Source organism: Zalophus californianus, chromosome 5 (genome assembly GCF_009762305.2).
Source record: "Zalophus californianus isolate mZalCal1 chromosome 5, mZalCal1.pri.v2, whole genome shotgun sequence".
NCBI classification, from domain to species: domain Eukaryota; kingdom Metazoa; phylum Chordata; class Mammalia; order Carnivora; family Otariidae; genus Zalophus; species Zalophus californianus.
In genome coordinates, this window is record NC_045599.1 from 60,668,736 (window position 1) to 60,693,637 (window position 24,902).

Genomic DNA, 24,902 nt, shown 5'->3' on the forward strand with positions numbered 1-24,902 from the left:
AGAAAACCTGGTGGCCACATGAAAGGTCCTGCTTCAACAGCTTTTCCTTGGAGCTTTAAGTAACAGCTGCCCTGCTTTCCTACAGCTGAGAAACAACTTTCTCACACTTAATTTCACCACCCATCAGTCGGTCAAAACTTCAGGAAGCCTTATCAGTCAGCTCTGCTCTCCTTTCATCTTCCAAATTTATCTCCTTCTCCCACTTCCAAAGAGGAAGGAATGAATAGTGGTACCTTTCCCCTAGGCAAGTATCTAGCTAATCGCCTTTCTCTTTTCTCTCTTTTTTTTTAAGTATAGTATCATTTTATTTTTTTTAAGATTTTATTTATTTATTTGACAGAGAGAGAGAGAGAGCACGTGCAGAGGGAACAGAGAGATAGGCTGAGCAGGGAGCCTGACGCGCGGGGCTCGATCCCACGACCCTGGGACCCTGACCTGTGCTGAAGACAGACTTTTAACCTACTGAGCCACCCAGGCGCCCCATAATTGCCTTTTTCAACTGAAGTGCTGCCCAGATGCCCAGTGAACCTCAACATCACCCCCTACACTCTTCTGAACCTGGTCCTCATGACAAAGCTAGCCAGCACAAGATCTTGGGCAGCGTTTATGAGGATGCTTTTATTCAAGTATGGCTGCCTTAACGATACCAACTGGCAGATAACTGTTATCGCAGGCAACTTCCCCCCTTGCAGCCAACCCCCAACCTGAGAAACTTCCTGTTGACATTCTTAAAATCCATTTGCAAAAGGAACCAGGGCCAAAGGAGGAAACCTATTAATCATATTTTTTCTATCAAAAGACCAACAGAAATGAAAATATTCTTACATAGGGGACTCCAACCTTTACCTTCTTATTTTCTACTCATCAGGGCATTACTTTTGTGAGCAAGTTGGAGTTGGGGCAGAGGGAAATCTAAAAGAGAGGTTTCCCCTGGGGCATTCTTTTAATGAAACAAGTTGCTTACTCATGTTGGGAGTGGTGTTCCTCTGCTTTTTGAAAACTATAAAGACAGAGCTCGTCTATCAGTCCTCGACTGTGAAGAACGGTACCCCAGCATCGAAATCAAACACCATGCACCACAAAGCTACGCTGACATACACACCAAATGAATGGTTATTGGGCTGCAAGGTAAACAGGCCCCAGGGGTAGGCAGTTCAGGAAATGGACCTTAATTACGGTTATTTGTTCAATCAAACCTAGAATTTCTCAAGTCTGCTCGGTAGAGTGGATGATGGACCAAATAGAGGGCTCTTTTGAAGATTTCTGGATCTGTCTCACCCCTCCTTCCATCCCCGGGGCAATCCAAGGCCTTAGTGTTCAGGGATCTCCAAGGTGTGTGACAGAGTTGGGGTTGGGGCAGGGCTGATGGATGGCACCTTTGAAGTGGGCACCCCCACCCTCCATGAAGACAGCACATAGGAATCTGACAACACACAGGAATTTGGGGAGTGTGGGAGAATGGCAATGAAGTAGGAAGTAAGTGAGAAACCTCTCTGGACCCGGACTTGTTGGTAAAGGTGGGAGGAGGAGCCCGGGGGAAACTTCATCTACCCCCACTTATGTAGGCAGGTGGCAAACAGAAAGAACACATCACAAATATTAATGGAAAACCAGAAATCAGAAGGTGATATTTAGCTTGCTTTTTCATGAACAAACATGTTGGAATTTTGTAAGACATAGACAATAATCATATTCTGCTGTCAAAACTGATCTAGTTCATATCACTAACTTTCTCATGGTACTGAGTAAGGAACACCACGCTTTACAAAGGATATCTCACTCCAAGAACAAGTTTGAGAGGCAACGTTCTAATCAAATTAAAACTCATTTGACAAACTAAATTCCTGGTTACCCTCAGGCATCCAGAATGTTTTGAAACGAAGCATTCCGAAGCAGGAAAAACAAACCAAAATAAAAAGTAGTTGTCGGACATAAATGGAAACCTGAAGATTTAACCTTTGATAATACAACTTCCCATTCACCAACGAGAAAGTGAGAAGGCTTCATGCACAGATACTCCAGCCAATGTCCAGTCTTCCTAAAGAAGGCAAAGAAGAAATTGGGGAAATATAGAGAAAATAGGCTAAAACAGGCAACAGAAATGATAACAGAAGCAACTGACAAGTTTCTATGAACACAATTTATTAAGCACCGACTACATGCATCACATACTTTACTCAATTCTTTACACACATTACAGAATTTAATGTTCATCATGACCCTATGTTGTTATCCATCTCCACTGTTAACTTCATCTCCATGATGGGTGAAAAAGTTGATCAAATAACAAAGACAAGCCTAGTAAATGAAGGAACTGGGATTTCTGTTTCAGTTGGGTGACTCCTAAGTCCATTTCTTTCCACTGCTTTATAATGTTTAATTGTCAGTATAACACTTTGGGGCAGGGGAGGGTAAGAGGAACTAAACACTGCTCCCTGGTAGTCTACACAACGCCTTTCTGTAAATTAGGAAAAGGAGCAGCATGATGAGCAAGCCAGCAGGGACTGCATCTCAGGTCTCACTTTCCCTCTCAGCTGGTCACCTTTGTGCAGTACACAAACTGTGCAACCTTATATGGCAGCCCTAGTACTAATGTTTCCCCAAATTGCCTCCTGATCTGCTTAATCTTACTGCCTGGATTAAGTTCGTTTTATAAACTGTCTTAACTTCATAAAACTCATCTCACTGGAATTAGGTCTCTTGGGAATGATTTATTTAAAATCTGTCCCCCTCACTAGCCTCTATATTTCATCAAACCAAAGACTATCCATCTTGTTCTAGGCTCTCTTCAGTGCCTAACCTGGTGCCTGCAGCAAAGCTGGTGCTCCCTAAGTATCTGTTGAATAGTTCAGAAGCTCACTGTCTATGAGGAGAGACAGCACTTTTTTATCGTTATGTTAATCACCATACATTACATCATTAGTTTTTGATGTGAGAGACAGCACTCTTATTGAAGTAACTGGCATGACAAGGACAGGCAGACAGCTAAATGAACGGTGCAGCCCCCAAGAGGGAGATGTTACTTCTAGCTGAGGTCATCCAGGAGCACTCACGACAGAGGTCATGTTTTATTTTGTCTGCTTGTTTATTTTTTATTAGCTCCAAATGTTGGGCACAGACCAAAGTCAAATATAAAAATATCTCTACCATCTAAAAGGGGGCATTTTTGCTTCCTAACTTTTCTTTTCCCATTTTTTTTTCCCAAAGTAAGCTCTATGCCCAATGTGGGGCTTGAACTCACAACCCTGAGATCAAGAGTCACATGCTCTACTGACTGAGCTAGCCAAGAGCCCCTCTCTTTCCATTTTAAAGATTATAATGGCAGGTACGCCAATTATGGGATTAGAACTGTGTGAGTGCTATGTTCCAGGGGCCTGTACCCTAACTTCATTCACGTAGGAGGGCTGAACTCTTGGCTGAGGCTACACTCTTCCATTCTCACACTTCCATCAAAGCGTAACACTTGGATCGGGCCTTCGCAAACTTCCTCCCATTCTATCCTGGTAACCACCCCACCGATGGGCAGAACGCATTTTTGTTCTTTCTAACACAGCACCGGGCAAGGATAAGGGTAGAGAGTGGAGACTGCTCACACGAGAAGGGGCAGTTGAGCTAATCCTGATACTTCGATACTGCCTTGAGAGCACAGGGTTGCTCCATGGGAAGGTGTACGATGCAGCCGCACAGACAAGTGTGTTTGCGCATGCGCACACGTGAATCCAAGAAGGACAAAGACCCAGCGCTCCGGCAATACTTCCACGTGTCAGACTTCGCAGCAAGTTCCACAGTTTAAGAAGGCAGAGAATTATAGGCTGTACTGCTATCAAAACACTGATAATTAAAGATGAGAGTGCCTTAGGCAACCAGGACGATCCTTCTATTCAATACTCATTATAAATAATAGTTACCTACCATTTCTTAAACCCTTCCTCTGTATCAAGGCACTGCACTGAGGTGCTTTCGTGACATTCTTTCAGTTAATCTTCAAAAGAGCCCTGCGATGGAAGTACTGCGATCCCCATTCTACACATGAGGAAACCGGACTTTCTGATTGCAAAGACCATCAGGATTCCAAAACCTGTTTTGATAGATTACCACATTTCCAGGAGACTTACAGTACACTGTTTGGAAGCTTCCTCCACCTGCCCCCACAGGGACAGATAACATGAAGACACTGTAAAGCAGGTACGGGCACGCAAGGCCCGGGGCAATGAGAAGAGCCCACCGGACCTGCATCTTCCTCACCCCGCCCCCACGGAGCACCATTCCAGCGGCTTGTTAACAGAACACAGCCACGGCATCCTCACAACCCTGTGAGCTAAATACTCATTTATGCCACTTTTTCATTGGTATTTTTGCCATTTTTTCACAAACGAGAAAATAATCACTGAATTTTTTGGCATGAAAATGTACTACTTTTATAATCAGAGAAAACTGTATAAGCACTATGGACTCTGAAAAGATGCTGGCAAGACAAAATAAGTGTCAAAAGAAATTCACAGGCCCAAAATGGTGTCAACTTAGGTTAACACTCCAAGTCAGCAAATAAGACTTACTACCTAACCTAACTACAGTGTCAACTCCCCAGAAATATATCCTTTAAAGCAGTCAACATGGAATTTCCTGGTCAGCACTGGGAAGTTTACTGATAGACCCCTTCCACTCCCCTTAGGAAGGCAACCTTGCCCAAAACAATGGATTCTCTCCTAGTAATTTCCTGCCCCCCCCCTTTAGAAACCTTTCCTTTTCTATAGCCAAATGGAGCTCCCCTCTACTTGCTCAATGTGAAGCTGCCAGATTCAGGAATGGATGAAGCCAAATCTTCAAAATTTACTTGGTTGAATTTGTGTTATTTAACAAAAGACACGGAGAAAAAGAAGGTTGCTTCCATTTTTTCACACGTGGGAAAGCTGAGGTGGATAAAAGGGAAGTAACTTTCCTTACTTCCTAAGGTCCTGAGAAGCGAACTCAGTCAGCTAGGCCCTAAAACTGACCGAGATTTCGACGGTGGTGTCTCTAAAATGAAGCAACCGGCAAGAGCTGCTGACATACACACATAATAAGATTATGATCTAGAGAGAGAGAGAGAGAGAGAGGATGTTTAGAAGTTTTGAGCAATTACTGGGGCTCCAGTTAAAAATGTAGACACTAGGGGCGCCTGGGTGGCTCAGTTGGTTAAGCGACTGCCTTCGGCTCAGGTCATGATCCTGGAGTCCCCGGGATCGAGTCCCACATCGGGCTCCCTGCTAGGCAGGGCGTCTGCATCTCCCTCTGACTCCCCTCCCTCTCATGCTCTCTGTCTCTCATTCTCTCTCTCTCAAATAAATAAATAAAATCTTGAAAAAAAAATGTAGACACTAAGAATAGAACAGTGAAACTGAGTTTGGCACCTGTAGCAAGTCTAAAATCTTACCCATAATCCAAATCTCCTTGGACCATTAGCTACCTTCTTTCAACTATTATATTAAGTAAACATTTTTAAAGTTGCTTACATCTTCATTCATTTTGATTCTGTACAAAATGTCCATTTCTAAAATGTCCCACGGTTCATTTTTCCCATTGCTAATATTAAAATTCCTCCCACACTTTCTAAGATACATAAAAAAGATCATTCCAAACTCTTCAAAGTTAACTATTACAAGAAGATACAAAAGTAAAAGACAGAAAACAAAAATTATACTTAGGCTTAAAGCAAATTCAGTGGTAAGTTCAGAAAATTCCCTTTCCCTCAAAATACCACCTTCCAAAATCATAGGTCCTATATATATATATATATATATATATATATATATATATATATATGTACACATACATATACATATATCACCTGAATATTTTACATACATATAAGCAAATTTTGCTAACTTAACATCTTGGAATCATCCCCTTTCAGGCTATATAAAACAAAACAGTTTCGGGACACCTGGGTGGCTCAGTCAGTTAAGTGTCTGCCTTCAGCTCAGGTCATGATCCCGGGGTCCTGGGATCGGGCTCTGAGTCGGGCTCCCTGATCAGCATCCGGCTTCTCCCTCTCCCTCCCCCGATTGTGCTCCCCCCCTCTCTCTCTCTAGCTCTCTCAAATAAATAAAATCTTTAAAAAAAAGTTTTGCGACCAATTTTGAAGTTATCAAATAATTCAAAAATGATCAACAGAAACAAGAATTTGAAACCCCCCCAAAATTAAACATTCATTGTTTTAAGTCAACACTACAAAAGCGTGAAAGCAAACAAGTAAAAGAAACGTGCTCCCCTTACAGGAGCAATGTAGGTCGAAATCTCAGCCAGTGAAGCAATACAAAAGTACCGTTCCCGCATATCAAAGTTATGATGATGAACATCTGTAAGGATTACAGGAGATCAGCCACGTAAGTGCTTATTTATTAGCCCATGGACCTGGCACATAAATCCGTGTTCTACAGCAGCTTGGATCAAATGCTCCTTCCATTCAATATGAGGTTACTTAACTACTCATTTACAAAACAGAAATACTGGTAGTTCCCATATCATGGGATTATTGGGATGGAAGAGGTGTTCAAAGCACTTACAACATTAGTGACCAGTATTATTCTTAGTGCCCTCAAAAAGGAAGAAGCTCAGAGACTCACAGGGGCTGGGATGCGAACTTAGTTACTCCAAAGCAGCTATCACCTCATTTCCTCAAATACCACCTGAAAGCTGATGCTTAGGGAGACTTAACCTGGTTGCCAGCTTGCTTCCCAATGCTCAAGGAAACTCCCAAGGGCCCCCTTCCTCCTGGCAGCTCAGTCTGCTCCAGGAACTTACAGCTTACACCCCCTTAGCCCCATCACCCAAACCTCACATCCGACCGAAAAGCTATTACCCTTTGTAGTCTGGTTTTCCAACTTTTTTCAAAGAGGGCTTGGAGGGGGCGGGGAGCTGAGGGCTACAACTATCTAAAAAATTACAACAGGAGCGCCTGGCCGGCACAGTCAGTTAAGTGTCCAAATCTTGGTTTCAGCTCAGGTCATGATCTCAGGGTCGTGGGATCGAGCCCTGTGTGGGCCTCCCCGCTCAGCATAGAATCTGCATGAGATTCTCTTCTCCCCTTCTGCCCCTCCCCCTGCGCACAAGCACGCACGCTCTCTCTCTCAAATAAATCAATCTTTAATAAAAAAAAATTACAAGAACAAAGGCAACCACACCCATCTGTGCAGCACTCAGCTGCAACTGCTGTGATGGACTCTAGCACATATGGACAATTTCTGCCAACCCATGAGGCAGTTACTTTTATTATTATCTCCACGGGAGCAATGACACACTTGGGCTCAAGAGAATAAGTCACCCAAGGTCACAGCTCCTTAGGGGCCAGGATAAGGGCCAAACCCAGGTGTGTGACTTCAAAGGCAGCATTCTTCAACTAAAAAAAAAAAAAAAAAAAAAATCAGCATTCTTAACCACCTCACCAAGCCAATATAGAAAAAGATTAAAAGGGGGGCACCTGGCCGGCTCAGTCAGTGGAGCCTGCAACTCTGATGTGAGTCATGACTGAGTCCCATGTTGGGCATAGAGATTACTTTAAAAAAAAAAAAAAAAGATAAAAAGGAAAAAGGGAATAGCTCTTAAAAAAATAATTTTGGAAAACTGAATCAAAATTCATCTTCCAATTTACTTATTGCTTGATAAATGAAAATATTAAATAACAGCTACCGCTCCATATGGCAAGGAAGTGCACTTTAGTCCTGACAACTCCACTACCAAGGAGGGGTTTAACTGTGATCTATGGATGGCTCCAGTTTCTGCTACAGTATTAATATTCTGTGATTTGTACAAACAAAACCATCTCTCGTGCCTTATAATTAAACCTCTATAATATTTAATCTCATGATCACACAGAGATGAGGCTAAGATGAGTCACCAGCTAAGAATGACTAGTCACCAGTCACCAAACTGCAATTTCCAGCCCACTGACTGACTGTCCCACAGTGTCTATATTCCAGATGAATAATTCATCCAATGTATAGTCAATTTTTGTTTTTTTTTTAAAAAGTGTACTTATTTATTTATTTGACAGAGACAGAGAACACACACAAGCAGGGGGAGCGGCAGGCAGAGGGAGAGGGAGAAGCAGACTCCCCGCTGATCAAGGAGCCCGATGCGGGACTTGATCCCAGGACACTGGGATCATGACCTGAGCCGAAGGCAGAGGCTTTACCAACTAAGCCACCCAGGTGCCCCTGTATGGTCAATTTTTAGAAATTAAGAATTGAGAGCCGAGAAATAAATCCTAACATTTACGGTCCAATTAATTTTTGACAAGGGGGCCAAGATAATTTAAGAGAGAAAGAGCGGTATTTTCAAAAAATGGTGTTGGAACCGGATATCCAAATGCAAAAGAATGAAGTTGGACCCCTTTCTTACACCATACATAAAAATTAATTCAAAATGGAGGTGCCTGGGTGGCTCAGTTGGTTAAGCGACTGCCTTCGGCTCAGGTCATGATCCTGGAGTCCCGGGATCGAGTCCCGCATCGGGCTCCCTGCTTCTCCCTCTGACCCTCTTCCCTCTTGTGCTCTCTATCTCTCATTCTCTCTCTCTCAAATAAATAACTAAAATCTTTAAAAGAAATTAATTCAAAATGGATCAAAGACCTAAATGTAGGAGCAAGAACTATGAAACTGTTAGAAGAAAACACAGCACTAAATCTTCATGACCTTGGGTTAGGCAAAAATTTCTTAGATACAAAACCAAAAGCATAAGCAATAAAAGAAATATAGATAAAGTGAACTACATCAAGATAAAAGCTTTTATGCTTCAAACAATACCATTAAGAAAGTGAAAAGACAACTCACAGAATAAGAGAAAATATCTGCAATCACCTATCTTATAAGGATATCTAGAATATCTAGTTATCTAGAATCTATAAATCTAGATGTCTAGAATATATGATAGAATATCTAGGATATATGAAGAACTTTTAAAATACAGTAATAGGGGTGCATGGGTGGCACAGCTGGTTAAGCGCCGACTCTTGATTTTGGCTCAGGTTATGATCTCAGGGTTGTGAGATAGAGCCGGGTGTCCGGCTCCATGCTCAGCTCAGAGTCTACTTCAGATTCTCTTTCCCCTCCTGCTCATGCTCTCTCTCTCTAAAATAAATAAATAAATCTTTAAAAATAAATAGATAAATAAATAAACAAACAAAATAAAATTCAGTAATAAAAAAACCACCCAATTTAGAAATGGGCAGGGGCGCCTGTGTGTTGCAGTCAGTTAAGTGACTGACTCTTCATTTCGGCTCAGGTCATGATCTCAGGGCCATGAGATCGAGTCCTGTGTTGGGCTCTGCGCCCAGCGTGAGGTCTGCTTGAGATTCTCTCTCCCTCTCCTTCTGCCCTTCCCCCCAGCTCACACACTCTCTCTCAAATAAATAAATAAAATCTAAGAAATGGGTAAATGATCTGAACATTCTCCAAAGAAGATATAGAAATGGGGGCGCATGGGTGGCTCAATCATTAAGTGTTTGCCTTCAGCTCAGGTCATGATCCCAGGGTCCTGGGATCGAGCCCCGCATTGGGCTCCCTGCTCCGCGGGAAGCCTGCTTCTCCCTCTCCCTGCCACTTCCCCTGCTTGTGCTCTCTTTCTCTCTCCCTCTCTGACAAATAAATAAATAAAATCTTAAAAAAAAAAAAGATATAGAAATGGTTAACAAGCACCTGAAAAGATGGTCAACATTATCAGTCATTAGGAAAATGCAAATCAAAACCAAAATGAGATACCACTTCACACCCACTAGGACGGCTGTAATTAAAAGAAAAAAAAAAAGGGCACCTGGGTGGCTCAGTCATTAAGCATCTGCCCTTGGCTGGGGTCATGATCCCAGAGTCCTGGGATCGAGCCCCGCATCGGGCTCCCTGCTCTGCTTCTCCCTCTCCCACTCCCCCTGCTTGTGTTCCCTCTCTCACTATGTCTCTCCCTGTCAAATGAATAAATACAATCTTTTTAAAAAAGAAAAATAAAGAAAAAAAGACAATAACGAGAGTTGGTGAGGATGTGAATAAATCAAGAGCCCTCAGACAGTGCTGGTGGGACAGTGAGATGCAGCAGCCTCTTTGGAAAATGAGTTGGCAGTTCCTCAAAATGTTAAACACAGTTACCATATGATCCAGCAGTTCCTCTTCTAGGTATATACTCAAGAGAAATGAAAACATATGCATACAAAAACTTGTACACAGATGGTGATAAAAGCATTATTAAAAGGCAAAAAGTAGAACCAACCCCAAACAACCATCAACTAACACACAGATGAGTAAGATGTGGGATATTCCATAAAAAATAATGAAATACTGGTACATGCTACAACGTGGATGAATTCTGAACTCACGCCCAGTGAGAGAAGCCAGTCAAAAGACCACATACTGTATGATTTTATTCATATGAAACATGCAGAAGAGGCAAATCCAACAAGTCAGCAAGTAGGTTAGCCCTTGCCAGGGCTCTGAAGACATTTGGGGGAAAAGTTGGAATGGCGGCTAATGGCCATGGAAGGTGACAAAATGTCCTAAACTTAGACTGTAGTGATGGTTGCACAACTCTGGGACTACCCTAAAAACCACAGAACCGTACAGTTGAAATGCGTGAGCTGTATGGTATGTGAACTGTATCTTAATAAAACTCTTTTAATTTTTATAAAGAATTTCTTTAATTAAAAAACCTAATAAGGTCCTTTCTAAAGAAATGGGGAAATGTAAAAAAAAAAAAAAGGAAAACCTCAAATCATAATTTTTTAAAAAGTTGGCTATTTCTCATCAACAGAAAAGTAAAAGCTTAGGCATTTCTCCAACTCCACGTTAAGAACAAAAAAGGAAACTATGAGTTTTTGAACACCTGTTAATTTAAACAGGAATCAAGTGTCCCCCAAGGATGAATTCCTAGCACTTAGAAGCTGAAATTGTTTCATGTGTTTAACTTATTGGTCAGCTATAAAATGCTTTGTAAAGTTTACATAAAGTTTTTCATGGATCTTTCCACATTCAGTTGTCTTAAGAGACTGCACACTGGCCATGGTTGAATCTTGGTACCAGGGCTCCCATTTCTCCAACAATTTTCTTGTATTACACCAAAGCAGCCCTTTCATAATAATAGCCCTGTCTCCTAATGATCCACAGCCAGCTGGAGACCCTTACAAAAACTAATTTGACAGTTTAACCGTAATCTTGCACCCACTTTTATGGGTGGCATATTCTTATTTTTCCAGTTCTATTCACCTCAGTACACTTTAGTTATGAAAAAGCAATATTTACATATGCAAACAATGAATAATGCAGATACACCACATATCTGTATTAGTTGTGCAGCCAAATTAATCATCTCAGTTTCCTGCAAAAATGGGTTAAATCTCTTATGTCTAAACCCATTTCCTAAATATATAATAACACACACACCGCCACCACCATCATCTCTTTGAGGGGCAGGAGTACTATCAAGAATGAAAACAGTGGCAGAAAATGCAATCATACATGTTCGAAATTCACATATTTAGGTTTGCTAAAGCCGAAGATTGAAAATCTTAAAAGCAACCGACACATGCTCATGATAAATTCAAACAGCACAGCAAGATGTCAAATGAGAAACAAATGCTCCCTCCGTTATTCCCTACCACCCAACCTCCCTTTCTTACTCCAATGCAGTAACCACTGCATATGACAGTCTCTACATATATCTTCTATATGACCGTATACAGTCTTCCATACATGACAGTTTCTATATATATGACAATATACCTTAAAAGCTCTCAGAAATCTTTATGCATTTACAAGCATTGACATACACAAATACACATGTGCCTATTCCTTTTGAAAATCATATTCATTGGGTTCATCATATTCATACTTTTCTTTAATCCCTATTTAACAACACATCTTGGACATCTCTCCCTCTCTGCACAAATTTACCTCATTTTTTAGTGGCAACCTAATATTCCACTGTATGAAAGATTAATACATTTTTATTTTAAATTAGTTTTCACTACCAAAGATGAATTAAGATGTTCCACATTTACTTCCAATACAAAAAACAATAGAGTTTATTCCTTCAGAGGTGAATAAACATGAACCCACAAAGGTTGGTTTTTCTATCATCTTGTCAACTCTGGGTATTATATTTTGAGAGAGAGCACGCACGAGCAGGGGGAGGGGGAGAGGGAGAGGGAGAAGCAGGCTCCACACCGAGCAGGGAGCCCGATGCGGGCCTCGATCCCAGGACCCTGAGATCATGACCTGAGCCGAAGGCAGACGTTTAACCGACTGGGCCACCCAGGAGCCCCTGGGGGTTATACTTTTTAACTACTAATCTGATTAGTGAAAAAATATCTCCATTTTTAATTGTATCTTTAAATTATGAGTAAGACTGAGCATCTTTTCACATATTTACTGGCAATTTGAGGTTTTTTTTTCCCCCTAAAGTATCTATCCCTAACCTTTGTCCATTTTTCTATTGTGCGTCTTTTCCATTGATTTATAAAAACTCTTTTGGTACACTAAGGAAAACATACCTTTATCCTATGAGTCACTGTATCATTTGTGTTTGACTTTTGTTTATATTTTGCTCTGGACAAGTTCCTCATTTTTATATAGTCAAATCCATCAATTTGTTTTATGTACCTTCCATCACAATTAGAAAAACCGTAGCCATTCCAAGACTATTATTTTAAAAGTTCATTAATCTTTCCTCTTAATATTTTTATGGACCCCTTTTAACCCATTTTAATATGGTTAAATATTAGAGCTACACACTATTTATCCTGATATAAAGGGCATGGGATCAAAGCTCAAAAGACACTTACTTACATCTTAAAATTTCAGTACTGCCATCCCAACAAAAAGTGCCAGTCCATCCCGTAAGAGGGAACATTTATGAACGCATATTCTGGGCCAGCTACTGTTCCAAGTGCAAAATCCTACGAAGATACTCGTGATTACCCCATATCACAGGTAAGTAAACTAAAGGACAGAGGCAAAGCACACCACGGTACAGGGCAGAGATGGCACCTAAATGCAAGCTGCCCATCATCAGAATCAGCTCTTGCCCACCGAACTATACCGCCTCTAGACAATCAACAAAAAAGCCTAAAATGCACACCAGAAATAGGTCTAGATGAATTCTCTCACTATAAAGTATGCTTTTCCTTTTCCTATCAAACATAAGTTCATTTAACTGGCTTATCTAGAGCACTAAATCTTAATATAATATTTCTGAGCAACATTTAAAGTAAACCACATCCAAAGTACAACCTGTGTCGTTACATCAAGTTTTTATTGTATCTCATATTGTACACACTGTATCTCATACATGTCAAGGGGGTGCTGCGGTAGAATCATCTACTTTGCTGTGTCCTTTTTCATCTATAGCTGTGACACCCTGGATGTAGGATTCAGTCTGTTTTGCAAGAACTCATAAACTGTATGAAAAAATCATCAAGCCCAAAGCACTCAGTGGTTCTTACCTGGGCAGCATCCCATCTCCCTGGGGCTTTGTGGGTCACGGGTCATAAAGGTGGGGGCAGTGTTTTCACAAAGGCTGGTGAGCACTACTAACATCTGGGGTTTATCGGCTCTGCCTAAGAGTCCCTCAAGAGCAAGAATTGTGGTACCCAAAATACCAACAGCACTGCCCTGGGACCCACTAGCTCACATCAGTCCTTCCAAATGCTACAGCTCACTTAACAAGTCCATAGCTTTTTTCTTTATCTCTTCTAATAATAGCCTCGTAGAATAGATAATTTGTGATCAGGAGCTCCTGACTTTACTTACAGTACTAATTTTTATTATTCTCAAAGTCTTAGAAACATCAGGAGGAGGGAATGGAAGAATAATGCTGACTGGAAGAGAGAAGGGGCATTTCCCAAATAATGTGGGAATACCCTCAGACTCTCCATAATGAAGGGCAAACGCAATGAGCATTAATTAGCCTTTTCTCCAGAACTCCAAGCCCTGCTTTCTTCCTGCCGTACCACGGCAGGAAACAGAAGTCAGAGACTCAGCTCTGCTGGACCTCTTGCTTCCAAGAAAAGGCAATCCTGTGACAATCCTCAGAGCTACCCCCACCCCTGCGTCATAAGGAAGTAATTTACTGCTGCATGCTCTTCAAAGCCTGCAACCGGAAGCTACGGCTCCGCACAATAATTTGCACAGAGCGGCTCCCTGGTTAACCAGCTCTTTCTAAATGGCCTAATACCTCTCATTCAGCAACCTGCAACTTTCACAAATGACATCACTTGGTAGGAAAGCACATTCTTAAAAACTGCTTTCTGTTAAATCCTGTAATTCATGGACAGAGCAGAGCTTTCTGGGGGAAAAAAAAGGTAAACAATTATTTGGGAGTTTAAGGGAAGAGAGAGGACAAAAGGTGTACACTGATTTTATTACAGCAAAACATGGTCTCAAAAACCAATATGGGACCATCAACCGTAAGATGTTTAAAATCTATAGCCATGAGCTCTTTGTTGAACCGCTCTGCAAAGACAATAGACATCTTCAGGATACATACATACATACATACATACATACATACATAAGCCACCCATTCACTCTCTTGTCATTTAAGAACTGTGTAGTGGGCACTGAGCAGGGCCAAGGCCAGGGGAGCAAGGTGGCAGGCGCTGGGCCCTGATTTGCTGTTGGCCTTGGAAGAGGCCCTGAGCTCTGGGGGCCTCTCTCTTCTTCAGTGACCGTGAGAGGGTGGGCGTGTCACTCCCTTAAGGATCCTTCTAGATCCAGCAGTCACCTGTGACTTCCCAGATTCTCACAGGCCACAGGCCATCCCAAAACAGTAACCCAACGACCAGGAGTGACAGATATCACTCCCATCAGAAAGTCAGGAGTGAGACTTTAGGTGGCTTGCCGCCAACCAAACACTTCCCAAGATGGTTCTCATTTCAAACTGCCTGACCATTACCCTTAAAAACTATCTGAGTGTGCTAAAAGTTCCAAATATTTTGGTTTCCGACTGAAATTTCTCATACCCAGAGGCCCAATTCCCCTTCGTCAGCATGTCCCAACTTACAGTTTATGGTTTGGGTGGATGCTGCGGATTCCCACAACCAGCAGGATCAACCCAACTATGGGCCTCTTCTGGCCCGGGAGCCAGAGCATATGCCCACCTTCAACACCACCTGCCTCTTCTATTATACAAAACTGTCACCTCCCTCTCCAAGATCCCAGCTGGCGGGTCATTTCAGCCTTGGGAGGCCCACAGGAAGAATTAAACCAGAGCTCCCAAAAATGAAGAAGAGCTGCTTCCAAAGATAGGAAGTTCCTCTCTCTGGAGTTATTTGCTTATTATAGTACAAGAAATCTCAGCACAATTGGGTAGGACGAGCAGAAGACCCTTCCAGCCACTTCAAGCATCAGCTTTCTGGGAGCTGATCCAAAGGGAGGCAGGGGGGTCAGCTCCTCCCTCACACAGCTAACAGGAGTATGAACTGGTTGGTCAGCCTTAGTGAAGAAGGTCGCCAACATCCAGGGCTTCTGAGCTATTCATCCTATAGTCCGTCCTGCTATACTTGCTTTAAAAACACAAATTTGTTTGAACAGAATTGATATTTTTTTTAAGATTTTATTTATTTGAGAGAGAGAGCACTCGAGTGAGCGGGGAGGGGCAGAGGGAGAGGGAGAAAGAATCTGAAGCAGATTCTGCACTGAGCGCAGAGCCTGACGTGGGACTCGATCCCACCACCATGAAATCATGACCTGAGCCCTGAAACCACGAGTCGGACGCTCAACCGACTGAGCCCCCCAGGTGCCCCTCAACAGGATAGATATTAAGAATTTAGAGCATGTCACCCTAAAAATGACACTTTGGCATATTGAGTTTTTTGAGTTAAAGGCACTTGAGAAACAGCAGGTGCAAGAAGGGTGCTCTGGCCTTCCTTTTTCTTCCTGAAAAGAGGAGATAAATTCCCATAATAAAGGTGGACTCCCTGTACCAGGAGGAAGACATTCTTATGAAAGACCAGAAGTTGAGATGGAGAGAATCCTATTAAAACAGACTTTATTAAAATAATTCTTATCTTTCTAGTAAGTCTCCCCATAAAGTTAAATCACTTTTCCACACAACTGCCTCTCTGTTCAACCTAATATAAAAGCAAGTAGGTTTCACCATTTCTTTACATTTCATTTCATTATGAGGGCTCCCAAGTCACATAAACCTTACATTCAATAAATGTGTATGGTTTTCTCCTGTTAATCTGTGTCTGCCAGAGATGCTAGGAGAGTCAAAGAGAACTTTTTCTCCCCGGCCATGTTAGGGAACAATTTGAACATAATAGGATGTGTAATTTTGTCTGTGGGAGATACTCGCTGAAGGTAGAAAACTACACTCAGCTGCACTGAGCTGCACAGGAATACAGGAAATGCACACAACTCAGTTCAACCAGCACTTACGAACTTCCAAACACATGTGGTGTTACACCTTTCCATCCACTTTCACGTAACCTTCCTTCCATGACTTCACAGTAACTCATAAGCTGCAACTCTTCCAATACCCATTTCCACAAGCAAATTTCAGACCTTTTCAAAATGAAGTGCCAAACTTTTCATAGTATTTATGTATTTCTTCTTAACCATTTATTTTTTTTAATGCTGATATGATCAATTAAATGTTATACAGTGATTACAATGTTTGCTTTTAAGAATTCCTACAATAGGGCGCCTGGGTGGCTCAGTTGGTTAAGCGACTGCCTTCGGCTCAGGTCATGATCCTGGAGTCCCGGGATCGAGTCCTGCATCGGGCTCCCTGCTCGGCAGGGAGTCTGCTTCTCCCTCTGACCCTCCCCCCTCTCATGCTCTCTCTCTCTCTATCTCATTCTCTCTCAAATAAATAAATAAAATCTTTAAAAAAAAAAAAAAAAGAATTCCTACAATAGGGGAAAAGGCCCAGGGTTTGAAACATGGAGAACGACGTGGACCAGCAACAAACTACCAACACTGTAGAAGAGCCCCTGGATCTCATCAGACTCAGCCTGGATGAGCAAATTTATGTGAAAATGAGAAATGACAGAGAGCTTTGAGGCAGATTACATGCTTATGATCAGCATTTAAATATGATATTGGGAGATGTGGAAAAAACTGTGACTACTATAGAAATTGATGAGGAAACATACAAAGAGACATATAAATCAACAAAACGGAGTATTCCAATGCTTTTTGTCCAGGGAGATGGTGTTGTACTAGTTGCCCCTCCTTTAAGAGTTGGCTGAAACAAAGAATTTATCACGTATGGAATATAGGAGCTTTTGTATGATTGCCTCTTTAAATGTAGAAGACATTCAAAAGAGAAACCTGCGTAAACTTTGATATTAAGAAATGACCAAGGATTCTTCCACTCCTGAAACGAGTTGATTTGCAGATAACTAAAAAATTCTTAAGCTAAAGGGCATTTTAATTTTTTTCCAACCCTTTCAATAAATGTGATCACCAAGATGCAAAAAAAAAAAAAAAAAAATTCCTACAATATGTAACAAGAATTCCTATGACATGTAAAAATGTTCACAGTATCATGTGATAATAAGTTAGGGTATAAAATAGTACATAAAGTAAAGTCTAATTTATTGTATTTTAATACTAGAATTAAAAAAAACACTAACAGGGTTTGTTCTCTCTGGGATTATAAACAATATTTACTTTCCTCTTTATTCTTTCCTGTATTTCCCAGATTTTTTATGATAACTATGTATTATTTTTATAAAGCAGAAAATACAGTTTTAAAATCTCATGAACACTACTTAATTCATCATTTGCTATACTCAGTAAATATATAGTAAATTGACCCACCTATAAGAGTTTCCATCACTAATGGTGAAATTCTGATTCATATCCCTTCTTCAAGATGCTACAATACTGTAATCCTTAAAACAACACTATAAGAAATAAAAAGGCAATAAAGGAGGATAGAATGCTTAAAAATATTCAACTAATATCCCTCCCCCCAAAAAAAGATAAAAAAGAAAGAAGGGGAAATGAAAATGGCCTTACATAGCCTTACGTTCAAACACGAATAATTACATTAAATGTAAATGATCTAATCATCCAATTAAAAGGCTAAGATTGTCAGGCTGGATCAAAAAGCAAGTCCCAACTACACACTGTTTATAAGACACATATTTTTAAATATAAGACACAAATGGGTTGATGGGGCACTTGGCTGACCCAAGTCAGTACAGCATGCAACTCTTGATCTGTGGGTCATGAATTAAAGCCCCACATTGAGCATAGAGCTTACTTAAAAAAAAAAAAAAGATAAGAGACACAAATGGATTGAAAGTTAAAAGGGTAGTATGGCCATCAGACAAAAACTTGAAGATAAAGAGCATTTCGAGAGATAAATGAGATCATTTTATTAAAGGATTCATTCAGGAGCCCTGAGTGGCTCAGTCAGTTAAGCATCTGACTCTTGATTTCAGGTCAGGTAATGATCTCAGGGTCTTGGGATGGAGCCCTGCATCCGAATACTCGCCCAGCAGGGTATCTGCTTGAGATTCTCTCTCTTCTCTGCCCCTCCCCCACTTGTGTGTGCACACACACTCTCTCTCTCTCAAATAATTAAGTAAATCTTAAAAAAAAAATAAAGGATCAATTCCTTAAGGAAACATAACAATCCTAAATGTGTGTACACCTAATGCAGCTTCAAAATATATTAAACAAAAAATGACAGAACTAATGGGAGAGACAAAAACACAATCATTTTAGAAAATACCCTTCTCCCAGTAATTGATAGAATTAGATGATCCCCACCACCACCACCACTAAAAAATCAGTAAAGGAGATTTCAGCAACACAAGCAATCAACTTGAACACTATACGCAATAACTGTAGAATATATGCTCTTTTCAAGGGCACATGGGGTAGTCAGTCACCAAGATATATCATAGTCTGGGCCATAAAACAATAGCTTTAAAAGATATTAGTATATACAGAATATGTTCTCTGATCACCACAAAAGTAAATTTGAATTCAATAGCAAAAATACTCCTGAAATATCCTCAAATATTTGGAAAATAACAACACACTTCTAAATAACCCATAGGCCAAAGAATAAATCATAAGAGAAGTTAGAAAATACTTAAACAGAATAACAAAAACACAACATCAAAATATGTGGGATGTAAATTATGGCTTTAAATACTTATTTTTTCAAACTAAATGTTGGCAGCTTACAGAACTCAGAGTAAATGAACTTCAGCATCCTACAATCTGGAGACAGGAAGTATCCAAGCCTCTCCACTATGCATACCAAGGGCCAGCCCCAGATTTGTTCAGGTTGTAACCTGCTCCTCCTCCACAAGGGCAATTTGTTCAGATCCCTCTCTAAAATCAACCACAGGAGTCATGGACACAAGACCAAGAAACCAAACCAGGGCTTAATACCTAACTTAATTGTGGCTCTACCCTCACCCTGAAATGTAGTCCTCCCCATCCTCCACCCCCCTCAAGAAATACAGTCTTAACCTAAGTCAGTCACGAATTTTGCAGTTAGCATCAATGAGATCATCTGTCACATGGGCCCTCTCCAACTCTGCAAAGGACTATGAGGAAATCTGCATGTTAAGACCCCCTGCTCGGGAAGCCTGGGTGACTCAGTCAGTTAAGCGTCTGTCTTTGGCTCAGGTCATGATCCCAGGGTCCTGGGATAGAGTCCCTCGTCGGGATCCTTGCTTGGTAGGGACCCTGCTTCACCCTCTGCCTGCCACTCCCCCTGCTTGTGCTCTCTCTTGCTCACTCTCTCTCTCAAATAAATAAATAAAATCTTAAAAAAAAAAAAGACTCCCTGCTCTTCCCACTAAGGGAAAGTGACCTAGCCTAAAACAATCCATTCTTTTTTTTTCTTTCTTTTTTTTGCTAATAACTTCCTTGCCCCACTCTCCTTCCTATAAAAACCTCCCATTTCCCAAAACTTCTTGAAGCTCCTTTCTATTTGCTAGATAGGATGCTGCCCAATTCATGAATTGGGTTTTTTTCAAAAAAAATTTTTCTTTTTATTTTTAAGTAATCTCTATACCCAACATGGGACCTGAACCTACAACCCTGAAATCAAGAATCCCATGCTCCACTGACTGAGCCAGTCAGTCGCCCCCCAATTCAAGAACCATTTAATAAGGCCAATTAGATCTTCAATTTTACTCAGTTGAATTTTATTTTTTAACACCCCAAACCACATTCCACTGAAATGCCACATCTCCCACATCTAGCTACTGATCTCCCCTCCATTGCCCCGGGTCTTAAAAGATCATAACCCTAGCTTAAAAGATCAGTTCCTTAGCTCCCCAGTAGTCTCTAACCCACAGTGCCATAGCTCCTGCTCCTTGGAAACCAAGGCTGCCAAAACCCCCAGGAATCTTGGACTCTCCCTTAAGAACTTCTAGGGTGTAGGGTGTCATCTGACAAAGCCAAAACCTCTCCCACCCCAAACCCCCATGCTCTTTCCTTTCCAGGCAGGCTGTACCCTCCATTGCTTTATTCTCCTTCTATGTTTGCTACAGCAATGCCTTTTAAAGTTTTGGGTTTGGTTTTTTTGTTTTGCTTTCAGATTTTATTTTTAAGTAATCTCTACACCCAACCTGGGGTTCAAATTTACAACCCCGAGATGAAGAGTTGCATACTCCACTGACTGACCCAGCCAGGTGCCCCGAAAGTCTTGTCTGTTAAATGGAAATATCTCCACTGTTGGTCTTTCCCTTATTGTTCTACGTTAGGTTTTTTGAGGTCATAAGATTCCTTTGAGAAGCTGAAAAATGGCAAGAACCCTCTCGGATGAAACACTATGTAACCACAGGGCTGTACAGAAACTACCAGAGCCCATTCCTGAGGACCCAGCTCCCCACCTGCTCCCCTGGGTTGGTTCATTTATTCCTAAGGAAATGTCTCCCCCAGTGAACCCGCTGCTTCCTCCCCTTTCACAGGCATAAAAGCTCCAAACCTGAGATACACCAACCTGAATCCAGGTCTCTGAAGAAGTTCTGCCCAGGAGAGATCTTATTCAGCATCAATTCACTAGTTGCTCCCAAGCATGAAAGTAGGCCTAGTTAATGCCTTGAACTAATATTATTCTAGGTACCCGGTAAATGTTTATCAATTGACATATTGTTTTAGGGGTTGTAAGCTTCCCCCCCCCAAACAGCAAAGAAGTCGCCAGTTCCTTAGGAATGTTAAAAAGAAAACCACAGGCCCCAAATGGTGTCCCTTAGGTGAACTGAACTGCCGTTTCAACCCCTGAAAATATAACTTTTAACTAGTCAACACAGAATTTCCTGGTCAGCACTATGAAGTTTACTGAGAGACTCTTTCCCCTTCTGCTCCCCTTAGGAAGGCAACATTGCCTAAAACAATGGATTCTGTACCAAAAATCTCCTTTTTCCCTCTCCCTCCTTTTGAAAACCCTTCCCTTTTGGGGTGCCTAGACGGTACAGTCGGTTGGGTGTCCAACTCTTGGTTTCCGCCCAGATCCTGGTCTCGGGGACATGGGATTGAGCCCCGTGTGGGCTCAGCGCTCAGCATAGAGACTGCTTGAGACTCTCTCTCTCTCAAATAGATAAAATCTTAAAAAAAAAAAAGGAAAAGAAAACCCTTCCTTTTCTGTAGACCTTTGTAGCTCCCTTCTACTTACTAGATGGAAAGCTGCCCATTCATGAATCGATTAGTAAAGCCAATTAGGTCTTTAAATTTTACTTGGTTGAATCTTTTGTTATTTAACAGGAATAATGCTACCAAAACTGAGGAAAATTCATACTGATGAAGAATCCTATTACAGAGAACATTTTCATTGCTATGGTTACAAAATACTGCCATTGTTTCTCAGAATACCACTGGAGGAGTTCAGTGAGCATGGAGTCAGCAACAAAAGACTGAATTCTTCCTTGTTTTGGTGAACCACATACACTAAGGATCAGAGCATTAGGAAACTCAGCCCTCTGTGAAATTACTGAGATATAATGCAAGAACAAAAAAACTGGAAAATAAATCCTATGAAGACCTTGTGGGCTTTGTTTCAAAGTGTACTTGGCCAGTTTATAAAAACAATACTTAAACAGAAGTCTGATTCTCCAGCTCTCCTGGTTATCTCTGCATAAATAAGATTTAAGGGGTTGTGTGCATGTGTTTTTCCTACTTTTGTTTTGACTAGACAGTTTTCATGAGGGGGAAAAAATGCTGTTTAATCACTGTATATTGCAACCTTACTTCAAACCTGCAAGTTGTTTCAAAAATTTGTGATAAAAATCCACTCTAACTTTTTCTGTAACAGCTGCTTTCCTTAAACATCAGCTCAGCTTTAATCTCAGAAGGCAAACTACAGAAGAAAAGCCAAAGTAAAATCCTGTTTCCTTTAAAATTCAAACAGATGGGTGCCTGGGTGGCTCAGTCGTTAAGCGTCTGCCTTCAGCTCAGGTCATGGTCCCAGGATCCTGGGATGGAGTCCCACATCAGACTCCCTGCTCGGCAGGAAGCCTGCTTCTCCCTCTGCCACTCCCTCTGCTTGTGTTCCCTCTCTCGCTGTGTCTCTCTGTGAAATAAATAAATTAATAAATCTTAAAAAAAAATAAAATAAAATTCAAAACAGATGTTTTATGTAACCAAATCAATCCATTATTTGATATTTGAATTTCCTTACACACACGCCACACTGACTCCCACATTATGTTCAAAAATCTTGCAAAGGTTCACTTTAGCCTACTTGGAAAACCTGATCATTAAAGATAATCACAGATTAGTAACTTGATTAATATTGCTCTCAGGATCCAATGTCAATCTTAAATTCAAATGACAACAACAAAATGTAACGAAACTTCACTAACAGTGCTGCTTGACTCGACACACAGAACACAGGATCTTTACAGTGTTAAAAAGAAAACCAGGGCGCCTGGGTGGCTCAGATGGTTAAGCATCTGCCTTCGGCTCAGGTCATGATCCCAGGGTACTGGGATCGAGTCCCGCATCAGGCTCCCTGCTCCCTGGGAGCCTGCTTCTCCCTCTGCCTCTCTCTCTCTGTCTCTCTCTCTCTGTCTCTCATGAATAAATAAATAAAATCTTTAAAAAAAAAAAAAAAATAGAAAACCACACACCCAAAATGGCGTCACTCAGGTTAAGACCCCAAATCAGTAAATGAAGACCTATTACCTAACCTAACTGCAGTTTCAACCTTTAACCAGCTGCCATGGAATATCCCTGTCAGCACCAGGAAATGTAAGGATACATCCATTCTCCTCCCCTAAGAGGGCGACCTTGCCTAAAACAATGGATTCTTTGCTAATAATTTCTTTTTCCATCCTTCTCTACCTTTAAAAACCATTCCTTTTCCACCCCCTCGACCTTTATTTTTAATTTTTTAAAAGATTTTATTTATTTATTTGACAGAAAGAGAGAGAGTGCGCAGGCAGGGGGAGCGGCAGGCAGAGGGAGAAGCAGGCTCCCTCTTTCATTACAGGTACTGAAAACAATTCAAAAGATAAAATGGAACTGTCAGTGGCTAGTTTTGCATACCATCTTACATGAGGACTTCCTTTTCTATTTCCTTTTTCTTTTGGTAGGCTCCACACCCAATGTGGATGAGCTGAGATCAAGAGTTGGATGCTTAAGGGACAGAGCCACCCAGGTGCCCCAAGGACTTCCTTTTTGAGGTCAAATTGTCATAGATGAACTGAAATATAAGTAGACAATACCATCCCTATTGCTCTACCCCTGCTCTACCCCTGCGGTTAACAATGAAACACCTGGGACACTGAAAGGTAAGCTTCCAAGTCTCACAGTTGACTCACTTCCAGATCTTGAATAGCTGTGGGAAACCTATAGGTGATATTTATACAGAAAACCAGGCAGAATCAAGCAATGGGGAAGAGATTATCTCATTAGCAGACACAGTCTGAGGCTGCCTTCCACTCCCCACAGGTCGGCCCTCTTCAGCCCTCCCAGCCACGGCATCCCACGCAACCCAAAGCTATTTGTCAGCTCGCCCAGGTCAGCTATAAAGCAGCCCAAGAAAACAAATCCGGGTGAACAACCCTTACGCCACCTCTCCAACCAACATGGCCACCTTCACACTCTTTACAGCTTAAGATATGTGACAGACTTATCTCCCCAACAACCTAAACTTGCCTAACTACACAACATCTCTGAACACTCTTTCTGTATCAGCTCACCAGTGAGGTATATAAGCCAACAGTTCAACATCAGCCAATCACCACCCTTTGTCAGTGTGGGAGAGCAACTATGTGGGCACTTTAGTGCATTCTGCCTGCATTTTACAAAAATGAACAGAAAGATAAAAGTGCTGATACTAGTGATAAGAAGACAGGACTCAGACTTAATGTAACTGAAACAGAGATGAGCACCTTCATACAGCAGGAAAATAATGACTCAAACACCATCTAGATAGGTAGTAGCTATATAAATAAAGGTCAGGAAAAAGATCAAAGTTAAAGAAAATGTTAGAAAAACCTGAAATATATCATCGAAAGGGGGTGTAATTCAGATTTTCTTCATTATTTTTGATCTTTTAGAAATAAAAAAACACACAAACCTATTATGCTTATTAAGTAACTTTCACTCATTCAACTTTATTTAACACCTCTGGAGAAGTCATCATGTTTGAAGGCAAAAGAATACCTACACCTGAATGTCAGCCCAAAAACCATTAATGGCTGCAAAGGAGTGGCTTGTGTCTGTTAAAAACCTCCCTGACCAAGGGGCACCTGCAATTCTTGATCTCGGGGTTGTGAGTTGAGCCCCACATTGGGAGTAGAGATTAGTTAAAAACAAAATAAAACAAAACAAAAAACTCCCTTGAGCACCCAGGAATTCCACAAAAAGAGTAGGACAAAATACAGCACCTACAGCATAACCCTAATTTTGCAAAGTAAAATCATATATACTAAATATGGGTGGCTGGACTTTAAA

General features: G+C 41.2%; 1 protein-coding gene and 1 pseudogene across 3 annotated transcripts in view; one reads left to right on the top strand and one right to left on the bottom strand.

Moving 5' to 3' along the window:
• SERINC5 (serine incorporator 5) overlaps positions 1-24,902 on the bottom strand; it is a 99,771-nt gene that overhangs the window by 68,423 nt on the left and 6,446 nt on the right. The gene's annotated exons all lie outside the window — the stretch shown is intronic.
• On the top strand, positions 16,907-17,215 carry LOC113928973 (annotated as a pseudogene).